Here is a 12,458-nt window from a genome sequence, read left to right on the forward strand (position 1 = left end):
GAGTGATCCTGTCTCACACCATAGTGAGATGGACACCATCTTGGCTTTTGGTCATGAAACTTATCATTACTTCTCTATTCTGGTCTTCAGGTGTAGAAACCAAAATAATTAAGGTACAATCCTAAAAGAGACAACTATTCAAGCAACTGTAGAAGTAGACTGTGATATTCTGAATATCTTCTAAGTGTTTATGTGCCATCTTGCATTATAGCTTTGTATTTTGAAGATTGACTATCTTACTTCCTCAGGTAGGCAATTCTGTGAAGGCAAGGATTATGTAATACTCTTCTGTGTTTATGCCACAGTGTCTGGCACAGATGTGATGTCTGCACAGTGTCCACACGAACAAATATGGGATCCTCAGGAAATGTGGACTGGTTAGTAGAACTTGTTTTTAGAAATATAGGTGGACAGAAATGGAACATATGGTCATTATCCAGGTGTATTGAAGCACAACATAGTAGGATAGGTATCAGGAGGCCTGAGTTTGAATCTTAACTTTACCACTAACTGGAGGCAGAATCTTGGGAGATTTTCCTTATCTATAAAATAAGAGAATTGAATTAAATTATCTTTAAGATCTCTTGCAGTTTTGAAATTTTGTATTCTGTGATTAATCTATGGCCTCCCCTTTCTCAAACTGGTTAATGATGTCTCTATGTCTAAATTCTTAATTAGAACAATATATTTATAGAAAAATAATTTTTATATGGTATGGGTAGGTTGGTTCTAGAAACAGAGATTCCTCTGAGTTTCCTTAGGCCTTTTACCTGCCCCCTTTCCCTCCATCCCAATTCTTCTGCCTGGCTATTGAGATGCTTTCAGAGCTGCACCTTGCTGCCTTGCTCGTGATCCATGCATTATTCCTCCTCAATATCATTTTCTTTTCATTCCTGCCTGAGCACAAACTGCTTTCATGAAATCTCCCCCACGAACAAGACCGAAAGAGAAATCTGCATAGTTGGCCTAGCACTGGCCCTAAACACATTGAGCTTTCCTTACATAATCACCAGTGTAATCACCCTCCTTCATCCTTCTCCTTTAAAGCATATTTCCAGGGCGTTTTTCACGGATAGGGCTTTTAATATTCATCTCACCACTGACAATTTTTCTTCCCTTGTTACTGAGATCTGGTGTCGGTTTTTCATTGTATTTCTGGACAGTCAGTTTATTCGGAGCCACTTAAGAGCTCAAAAGTGATTCTCCTTTATAATTTGAGAAGTTTCATAGACCGAACATCAAAGTAATCGGTGATTCTCATTTTTTTCCTCTTTCTCTCTCTCTTCCCTCTCCTCATTTTTCCTCATTTCTCTCTTCCTCTTCTCTCCTCCACTTCTCTGCTCTCCCTTTCTCACCCCTCCTTTCTCATGATTCCCTCCACCCCAAGAACCAAAAATACACCAAATCAACCATTTCACCATAATTAACATGTGTGATATTCCAGCCTCGGCTTACTTATGCTATTCAGGGCATGCAATATTGTGAGATCAATGATCTCTTCTGGTCCAGTGTTAATCTAGCCAATATTATGGACAATTAGTGAAAAAAAATGAAGTGGTTTAGAAATAACTTTCAACTAAGTTTTGCTTTTGAATCACTCACCCATTGGCCATAATCTTTATTAATGCCATTAGGCCTCATTGTGATGACGCTAATTCTGATGAACATTTTTGGCCTTATTCCGGGATGGATTAAGATAGAATTTCATCACTTATTGGGGGGGGGCAGTAAATACTTGCACATTAGCCTTGTGATCTGTTGCTTTTGTCCTTCCCTTTTGGCAATCCGTGAAGCTTCCAGAGGTTTCATTTTCCTTTGCATCCCAAAGCATTTGATGGGGCCACTATTTCCTCCAGTGTTTTCTGGAAAGTTTTCATCATCTGTTTTTATCTGTGCTCCCACTAACCTCCCCCATTCCTTCATAAACCACAGTAGACACTGGTGTTATTTTATAATGTTTGCACTTTAAACTACAATAAGATAAATGTGCACAATTATATGTCTACCAGACTAGGAACATGTGGCCTAGCATATGTGGTACCAACCTAAGCAGAAATCGAAATGTACTTCCCCAGATAGCAAGCATTATACACACACCCGCTCCCCTCGCTTGTTCAACTCCATAATGGTAAAGCCCGTTCTAGGCTCAGACAGCTGGCGAATTATCAGATCACATTACAATATTTTTACTTATAATAGAGAAAGTAATAAAAATACACATTTAAGTAGCATATTGCTATTCTAAAGGGGTTGGAAAAACCTGGAGATGGTATTTAGTTTTATGGTAAATTTGGAGCCAAAATTCAGTAAAGGAGAGGATAAATCTTGCTTATGCTCTCTGTGTGTATGTATGTATGTATGTATATATGTATGTATGTATGTATGTGTATATATATTTAAACCAGAACCAGAGACAGAGACAGACAGAGACATGGACAGAAAGACACACATAGAGAAGAACCCTATGATATCTAGTGCTTGCTCTTATAGATGCAGCTAGTCGAATTTTTTAAATGTCAAATCTAGGATTTGTTAGAGTAGTGTAAAGAAATGAGGTTGACTTGAGCTTCCCTTTCTTGAAATTTTTCAGATATGGAAGATGATTCTTGGGATGATATAACTAAAACTCATCATATAGCACTTAAGTGACTTGCCCCCATTCACACAACTAGATAGTAGTAGAAGTAAAACTAAAACTCAGCCTTCTGGGCTCGAATTCAGTTTCTTTGTTCATTTGATTTTTTATTTGTTGGCTCTGGCCAGGCAATTGGGGTTAAGTGACTAGCCTAGGGTCACATAACTAGGAGGTATTAAGTATCTGAGGCTGGATTTGCACTCAGGTCCAATTGACTCCAAAGCCAATGCTCTATCCACTGTACCATCTAGCTGTCCCCCCTTTAGTTCAGTTCTTTGTTATTCCATATTACTTTTCCTTAGAGTTCAATTTTATTTATTTATTTAGGCCATTACACAAGAGTTTCAGATTTGAGAATTCTCTATATCTTTTTGTTGTTTAGTCGTTTTCAGTTAACTGCACCTGACTTTTCATGACTCCACTTAGGTTTTTTTGGGCAAAGATACTGAAGTGGTTTACCATTTCCTTCTCCAGCTTACTTTATAGACGAGAAAACTGAGGCTTATAGAGTTATAACACAATTAGGAAATATCTGAGGCCAGATTTGAACTCAGGAAGATGAATCTCCCTGACTCCAGGGCTGGTCCTCTGAGCACTATGGCACCACCTAACTTCCCTGAGTGCTTTGCTGTATATGGAGAGAAAGTTTTCAACAAAGGGAGAGGGAGGGTGGGGAGGAAGGGAGAAAGATGTGTATATTCTACATTATCAATTGTGCAATCTGGGTAATGACAGATGATTCAAAGGAAAGCCATAGACTTTGTAAAAGCCTCAGATGAAGGACTAAGGGCATAAAGATAAAAGTATAAAGAAACTTCTGTGAATCCTATAATATCCTGCATGATATGGATCAAGCTATGTGGAGGAGACAAGCAAATTTGCTAGTCTGATCCAGGGCTTGCCAAATTGCACTCACCAGAGCACCATGGCACCCTGGATTTAGTCCATGATGCCTACTTTTCCATAGGTTGTCTAAGCAGAGAATAATGTGATAGAACTCCTACTTTCCTCTTGATGATTCAGTGAATGGACCCTAAATTCATGCAAGCTTTTTTGGTTAGTACCTGATACTACATATTGATACTATGTATCGATATGAGTTTGTAATACACTATAATTCCTTATTACATTGTTGTTGTTGTTTTCCTACAGAACTATCTCTTTCCAGTCCTGTTTGGGATTTTCTTTCTGTTTATAGAAGGGGAGGGAAAGGAGATAAATAAGATGGAAGAGTGGCCGCAAGTCAACAGGCTTTCCATGAATGGCTCAGAATATCCCTGGCTAGATATGCCCAACTTCCTTTTTGAGCCTTTCCATACTTTTGTAGACTCTTAGAGACTCAAATTTGACTCTCAGTCTGAAACCGAGCACAATGGTCTTTGGTAATTTGCTATGTTCTCTGCCCCGCTCCACACACATACTTTGTCAACTAATTGACTTGAAAATTGAACTTTTTTCCTTCCTAAAATTTAGGGTTAACTCCTGATTTCAAAGCAAGTATCTATCAATTCCTGGTCAAAACTACTTTGGATGGTGAAAATTGGTCAAACCAGAATCTTGGCTAAATCATATGTCTCCATCCCATCTGTGAAAATTCAAAATCCTGCCATACTAATTCCAATTGTCCATAATGAAAGATCACCTAGTTTTGGGTGCCAAGCAACTATGAAAGTCTGGTTGAGTAGGGCTTCTAGTACCCGTGGATATGGACAGCAGAGCCAGGAAGAGAAGCATGAGTTTTCTAGTTGGCTAATTTAAAAGAACAGCCAGTTCTAGGAATCCTATAGAACATAGCAGTATTTCAAATAGTAGAAAATGGAGAAAAATATTTCTTTAAAAAAAAAGAGGTTTTGAGGATTTAGAATAGTGAGGAAAAATAGTCCAACATAGGTAAACAGGACGAGAGAGTTTGGAAACTGGTTACTTTGAGGATTTTGTGGGCTAGGAGCCTGCCCTATAAATATAAAGGAATTCCTGGCTAGGAAGTCTCATTTAGGAGCAAGGCCAAAGTGAAAGTAATGATGACAAGTGAGACAAGGAGAGGAGGTGTCTGGGGCTAATGCAGAAGACTTATGACATTTTCTTCAGTATTTTCAACTGGACTGGAAAAGGATTAGCTCATGTACAATGTTGAACACATACTAAGTATTTGGTAAATGCTTATAGACTTATGGATTGCTGAGGAGCAAATAAAGTGTGTAACTATTCAAGACCACTTAGAGATTCTGAAACCAGAAGATAAATCTGTGATTTTTGATAGAAATTTGTGAAATGAGGCAAGCCAAGAGTTAGAATATCTTTATTTCTGAATTGTCAGTTTGGACAATAGGTAGCATTGGATTTGATGAAATTCCCAAATGTTAAGATATCAGTGGTTATAAGGGGAAAAGATGGTCCAAGAGTTCTTGTTTCCCCAGACACTAGTAGAACCCTGGAAAAAAAGAAAAGGGTCAATGAAAGGGATTCTAAATCAGAGATCTGCAACCCTGTTCCATCATCTGTTAGAGGGCTTAATACAACACAGAAGCTAGTCCAGAATTATGCACCTTTAAATGATCATGAACCTCTTTAGAGATTAGTGGGGTATAGATTTAGAATCAGAAGAAACCTTAGAGGCTATTGACTCCAACTTCCTTATTTCAAAGATGAGAAAACTGAGGCAAAGTGAATTTTAATGACTTGTCTAGGATCACCCATCTAATGTGAGATTTGATTTTGTTTTCCTCACTTCAATTCTAATGCCTTATCTACTATATACACACAACCTTTTGACATTTTCAGAGAAGGGCACAGAGTCTCAGTAGTCTGATCCCATAGGAATTCTATCTAGTGGCATCATGGATCCTTGAGGGAAGGTTTTTTGCACTTTTCTTTTCATTCTCATCACCTGACATAATACTGGCACATAGTAGGGATTTAATAAACTTGTGTTGAATTGAATCACAGAGAGTTGCTCAGCACAATGGGAGAGTTTGTCCTACCCTGCAATAATTAGACCTAATTATCTTTCTTTCTTTTTTTAAAATTCAATTTTTTTTCATGGTCTGCATTCTTTCCTCTCACACCATTCTCCTCCCTATTGAGAAATGAAGAAAACAAAACCTTTGTTACCAACATGTATAAGCAAATAAAACCAATACCTACATTGTAGATCTAACTTTCTTTAGTGTATTTTCTCTTAGTTTTGAGTGGACAACGTCATAGTCAATCAGAATTAAATGTTTGGGGAAGGACACCATCTTTCCCCACACTGGGGAAGGAGAATGAAGAGTTCCATCTGTGGGTCAAGAAGTGCCAAGTTTTTGAAGAAGTGAATATGGGGGACCCATAAAAGAAGATTCACAGCAGAAGGTTGGTATAAACATAGTTTGGGATTGATGGTAAGGATTTGATGGAAGGAACAGGGAATGGAGAATAAGAAGACCAAGATGAGAGATATTGCCATTATATTTTCCCCAAATTGAAGAAAGGAACAAAGATACATTACTTGCCCAGTATCATACAGCAGATTAATGAGAGGGATAGAACTTAGGTTTTTAGCTCAGTCCATCATTGACACCATCACAAAACTCTCATACAGAGCTTGAAGGTTTACAAAGTGCTTTCCATATGAGCCCATTGGGAAGTACTCTTATCATCTCCATTTTACTGATGAACAAACTGATATCTGTCTTGTCCAGGGTCATAAAAACTTAGTGACAGAGCCAAGATTAAGATTTAAATTCCCTAATTCTTAGTTTATTGTTCTTGCTCTCATTACATCATTCTATAAGGTAGGTAAGCAATTTGACTTTTTTTGGAAGGGTCTAAGACTCAAAAGATCTTAATTTGGGTGGCTGAGAACAATTCCTACTGGATAAACAGGGAAAAGAGTGGCTAAGTGGCAGTAGCCTGAAGTCAGGAAGACTCATCTTTCTGAGTCCTCTGTTACTTACTAGTCGTGTAATCCTGGGCAACTCATTCAACCCAGTTTGCCTTAATTCCTTATATGTAAAAAGAACTGGAGAAGGAAATGGCTAAACTGCTCCAGAATCTTTGCCAAGAAAACCCCAAATGGGGTCACAAAAAGTAAGGCACACTGAAATGCCTGAAAATTCTATGAAATGTTAATGGAAGGTTATGTCTTGGGGGCCTGAGCTATAGAGGAACTATGAGGTCCAGGGAGTTGTTTTATGAATGACCACATTTAAGATAACTTGGTAATGTTTAAATAAAACAAATGAAGTACTCAGTTGTTTGTCTATACTTGGCACTTGGGTCCAGTTTCCTACAGTCCAGGGAATATGTGAATTCCTGTTTTAAGATTCCCCAATGGCTCTCCCTTCCTGCCACAGTCACTTGAGAGCTTTGTGGAAAAGGCCATTTTTAGCAAGCTTTAATAAAGAAAACAAGACAAAAAAACTACTTTTATTTTATTTTATTTTTTACTTAAGCATTTTATAAGTCACTTTCAAGGATTGGCACTTGTGACTGAATTCCCTTGCTTCCAACCCAGATAACTTCCATACTGACCCATTTCCTTTCTTCTTTCACTTGACTTACTGAATAGGAAGAAGATGCGACTGGTTCCTGTATCTCTGAGTCAGTGAGTGACATGTCCTCCTTAGCACAAGAGCTTGCCTATTTGTGGTCCTGGAAGTTGGTCAGCCTGGGACAGGTAAATGCTTTGAGCATCATTGTTGCCTCCTTTGGAATGAACCAAGCAATGTAAGTTGAGTTAGTGTACAAGGTCATTTTGAAAAAACTGTCCACAACATCTCCCTCTTGATTCATTCATTCAAAAGCATCATAGGATTCAGAGCTAAGGACTTACCTTAGAGATCATCTTGGCCAGAGGTTTTTAACTCATCTTGTGAACTTATTATTGTGATAGCTGTTTTTCAATATAATTGGTTTCCTTTATAATGCTAAGTATTTTATTTTATACATTTGAAAACCTTATCCTGAAAAGGAATTTCTATGCTTCATCAGATTGCCAAAAAGATCCAGGACACACAGAAAAGGTGTGAAATCCCTGAAATCTAACTCCGTTTTACAAATGAAGAAACTCAAGTTTAGAGAGTGGAAGTGATTTGCCCATTCATTAATTCATTTAACAAGCACTTAATAAGTTGTGTTTGGAGAGCATTTCATCAATGGAAAGGGAATGGAAGTAAAGTTTAGATAAGATACAGTCCCCACCCTCATAGACTTTACTGTCTAGTATGGATTAAAACCCACCACAAATAATTTTAATATATGATATAATAATTATGATATGCAATGTAAATGCTTTAGGGAGTTGAGAAATAAAACTGTTACCTAAGGTGGGGGTGGCGTTTTGGCTTAAAGCACAAGCCATCCTAGGTAATATATATTCCAAATAAAAGGGTTATCCTGGAGACACAATGCCTTAACCCAAAGGAATGATGACAAAAATCAGAATGCTAACTTTTGTGGTAGTTTTATAGGATCACAGAATTTAGGAGTGGGAGGGACCTGAGGACAAGAAGCTTCATGGTATAATAGGAGTACTAGGTTTGGGGTCTGAGAATATGGGTTTGAATTCTGACCATTAGAGGCAGCTGGGTGGTTTGGTGGATACATCTCTGGGACTGGATTCAGGAAGACCAGCATTCAAACTTGACTTCCTAACTGTGTAACCCTAAGTAAAGCATTGAACCTCTATCTGCCTCAGTTGCTCAACTGTTAAATGAGGATCATACAGCACCTATTTCCCAGGGTTGTTATGAGGGCCAAATGGGATAATACCTATAAAATACTTAGCATAATGCTTGACATGTATTAGGTGCTTAATAAATGCTTGCTCCCTTCCTTCCTAGATGAGTAAACTTGGTTGAATCACTTAACTTATTCTCAGTGGCTCAGTGGTTTCATTTTTACAGAATTAGGGAATTGAACTCTTCAGCCTCTGAGGTCCTTTTAAACTTCAAATCAGTGATTCTATAATTGTTAATTAGGTATTTTTTTCTTTCCCCTTCTTTTATCCTGCTGGAAGACTATCTCAGTCATATACATACTTCTCACTCTCCTTTGCCTTTTATTAGTTACCAGAAAAAGACATTAGGGATATTTTAGTCTAATTCTCTCATTTTATATATGGGGAAACTGAGGCCCAGGAAGATGAATTAATTTGTAAAAGATCACACAGGTACTTACAGAGCCAGGATATTTTGACATCCTCTCTAAAGCTGTTTACTGACAGAGGGATACTATCATGTAAAAAAAAGAACACTGGGAGCCAGGAGACTGGGGTTTTAATCTTGAATCTAACACTGGCTATGTGACCTTGGATAGTTATTCATAGGATCAAAATCTGGGTCTGCAAGAGGCCATTTAGTTTAGCCCCAATGAGGAAACTGAGGAAGTCACTTGATGCCATTGAGGTTTAGTCTATAAAAGGAAGATAGCAACCTTCAATTACCTATTTCCCAAAGCTGTTGTGAGAAAAGTGCTTTATAAACATTAAAAATGCTCCTTAAATGTGTTAGGATTACCTTCCTGAGCAACAAGATCTCTGTGTTGAGTGTTGCTATCACTCGTTGCTTTTTCTGGGCATAGTGGGTTCATTATTTTACTTGCTTTCTCACTGCTATGAAAAACATGTACTGGACCTTCCATATTTCTCAGTCAGAGAGGGGTCATAGGGACTCTTCTGATGGGTTAATTTTGATCAAAGTTGTCTTTGTAGCAAACAGAGCTGAGTTTAATACAGCCTTGCAGATAGCTTTCCCCTTCCATCACCCCTCTACCTATGGTACTGGCCTGCCACCATTTTAATTTAGAAAAAAAAAAAAAAAACAAACAAACCCAAACAAACTTATTTCACCTTCCTTCTGGAAGCTGAACAAATGAAATCAGTACTTTTATTACTCATTGGCCCTGAGCAGAGATTCAAGCCTGAGGGTTTGATCATCTGAGCATGGTCTAGGTAGGAACTGTCATTGCCTTAAGAGCTCTGATTTTAGTCTACCTCAGGCTGGCTGCCACTCTCCTTGAAATGATATCACCAGAACAAGGTACCTCAGCTGTCACTTCATTAGGAACTGAAGAATCCAAATTATCTGCTAACTCTCTATGGAATGGCACAGCAGGGAACATCAGGTCGCCAGAGCATCTGGAATCAACTTGAACCCTGGAAAATAGGTTAGTGAAAGAACATCATCTTCTGAATCCAAGCTTCATTCCTGCTTCCTTATCCCACGTAATCCATGGCAAGTATATACAGTCAACTCTACAGTAACCATATCAGAGACCAGGTCAGTCTATCACTCAGTCAATAAACATTAAGCACTGGGGATGTAAATACAAAGAACTGACCCTTAAGGAACTTACATTCTAGTGAGGAAAACAGCATGGAAATCTTGGCTTTTGCTTTATTTCCGGCCTCTGCTCTTAGCACTATGAACCATATGATGCTAGAAGGACTAGTAGGATAAGCAAAGGAAGATGTTGACTGTATTCTTAGCAAATACCTTGCTCCTACACAGTTGAAAATACCATTAATTAATTCATCAGTCAACAAAACATTTATGATGTGCCTATGATGGGCTAAGTGCTATACAAGACAAAATACACATTCAAGACAGTCCCTGGCCTCAACGAGCTTACATTATACTTCCAAGTTGGAGAGTATAATATCATCAAAGAGACAAGTAAATATAAGAGGTATACAAAGTACATAAAATGTAATTGGAGAGAAAGGCTTGAAAATTTTTAATAGTTTTTTTTATTTTGTCCAGTTGTCCATGTAAAGATAGTTTTCAACATTTGCTTTTTTAAAATTTTGAGTTCCATTTTTTCTTTTTTTCTTCTTTCCCTCCTCCCCAAGACAGCAAGCAATCTGATATAGATTAAACATGTGCAATTCTTTTAAATTTATTTCCATTTTGTCATGTTGTGTAAGAAAAATCAGACCAAAAGGGAAAAAGAACACAAGAAAGAAAAAAAAAACAAGCAAAAAAGGTGAAAATATTTTGCTGAGATACATATTTAGTCTTTAGTTCTTTCTAGCATTTTCTATCCCAAATCTTTTGAAATTCCCTTGAATCACCCCATTGTTAAGAGCCAAGTCCATCACAATTGCTCATCACATACTCTTTTTGTTACTGTGTACAATGTTCTCTTGATTCTCATTTCCCTCAGCATCAGTTCATGTATATCTTCCAAGCTTTTCAGAAATCATTCATAAGAAATATCTTTTTTTAAGAGGTGGCTCTTGAATGAAAATTTGAAGGGGCTCCAAGAATTGGAAGTGAGGAAGGAAGGCATTACATAACATAGTGAAAAAGCTTGGACTTGGTATGGAGTTAGGAGATGGAATGTTTTGTAAGGATGATGGTAACTAAATCTATTTAGTAAGTTATATGGAGGAGACCAGTGTGAAAATCAGCTCAGTGGCTGAAATCGGATTGTGCTAGGTTTTAAATGACAGACGAATTATTATTTTATTCTAGAACAACAGGGAATTATTGAAGTTTCTGGAACAAGGATGTGATAGCAGTATAGGACATGGATTGTAAAAGAACATAATATAATATAAAATAATATAATGAAGGAAGACTAATTAGGAGCAAATCCAGTCTTCACTTTGGCTCTATGGATCAAATCATTCTCAAAGTAGGCACAAGACTAGAATTTAATCTGATGGTTAATAAATTGGCAGTCATAACTGGGGTAAGGGGTGCAGGAAAAGGAAACTCTTCTCCTCACTCCCACCCCACGTTTTAGTATGAAGCCAAAATCTGTTCTCTATACTTGTGGCTACTGATGACTAAGTGGTGAACCGATTCACTAAATCATAGGATGCCAGGCTAACATTTTATTTCCTGAAGGTGAAGTTATTGGCACCTGCCCCTGAAGAAACTGCAGAGACTCAGCTTTGCTTCATATAATTGATCTCCTAGGTCATAATTCTGGCTTCAAGAACTGGACTAAAAAGATACAAAGAACAACAACCATTTTATTTTAGCCAGATCTAAGTTTGCTAAACTCCTTTGGTCAGATGATAATATCCCAGTGTTGACAGTTCATTGGTTCTTCCGTACCATTCCCAACACCCCCACTCTTGCTGAGCCTGAACTTATATTCACTCATCTCCAATTTCTTCTTGAAGAAGAGTGATGAAGAAGCTCTTCCGAGAAACCTCAGGCGTTGAACGAACATTACTGGGACCTAATGGCTCAGGAAAGAAGGAGATGGGGTGAGCCCATTTTCCTCTCTGGGCTTCAGTTTCCTCATCTCCAAAAGGAAAGGTTTGGACTGATAGCCTTCGAAGGTCCTTCCAGCTTTAGAGATATTGATCCTGTATTTTATGATCTCTTTGGGGCTGATTTTCCTTATCTCTAACTTAAGGGGGGGATGGGTGGGACGAGACAATCTTTCAGATCCTTTCTGTCTCACAGCCCTTCCCGTCCAGTTACACAGCCATTCTGGCCTGTCTCCTCTCTACCACCTGGCAGAGTATCGCTGAAATCTTCCCTTCTGGGGAGATTTCCCTGGGTAGCTCCAACTTCAGGCAACCATTGGACTCTCCACCATCCCTGTTACTAGGATCTATTTGGAGATTGGGTCTTGGTCTTACTTCTGAGCCTGAGGGAGGCACAAAACCACTTCTTTTCATTTATTTCCCCTTCCTTTTTCTTCCTAAACCTTCTATGGCCCTCCCCCAGCCCCCCTTTGAAACCGTTAGCCGCTGTGGGGTCCCATCCATCCTCTCCCAAGCTCCCCTCTCCCCCCCCCCCCAAGCGGAGCCGAGGGGCCTGCGAGCGGGCCTGTCTTGATTGTGTCGATGGGAGATGATTTTCAAGGTGAAATTTCTAGT

The 12,458-nt window shown here is 38.5% G+C and overlaps 1 long non-coding RNA gene across 1 annotated transcript in view; it reads left to right on the forward strand.

The window, feature by feature from the left end:
- Positions 1 to 778: 778 nt before the first annotated feature.
- Positions 779 to 12,458, forward strand: part of LOC141550455 (uncharacterized) — a 40,696-nt gene continuing 29,016 nt past the window's right edge. The window contains exons 1-2 of the long non-coding RNA XR_012484606.1: positions 779 to 5,986; positions 7,185 to 7,292. This is a non-coding gene — a long non-coding RNA (uncharacterized LOC141550455). The remainder of the gene's footprint in view (positions 5,987 to 7,184; positions 7,293 to 12,458) is intronic.

Source organism: Sminthopsis crassicaudata, chromosome 1, assembly GCF_048593235.1.
Source record: "Sminthopsis crassicaudata isolate SCR6 chromosome 1, ASM4859323v1, whole genome shotgun sequence".
Classification (NCBI taxonomy): Eukaryota; Metazoa; Chordata; class Mammalia; order Dasyuromorphia; family Dasyuridae; genus Sminthopsis; species Sminthopsis crassicaudata.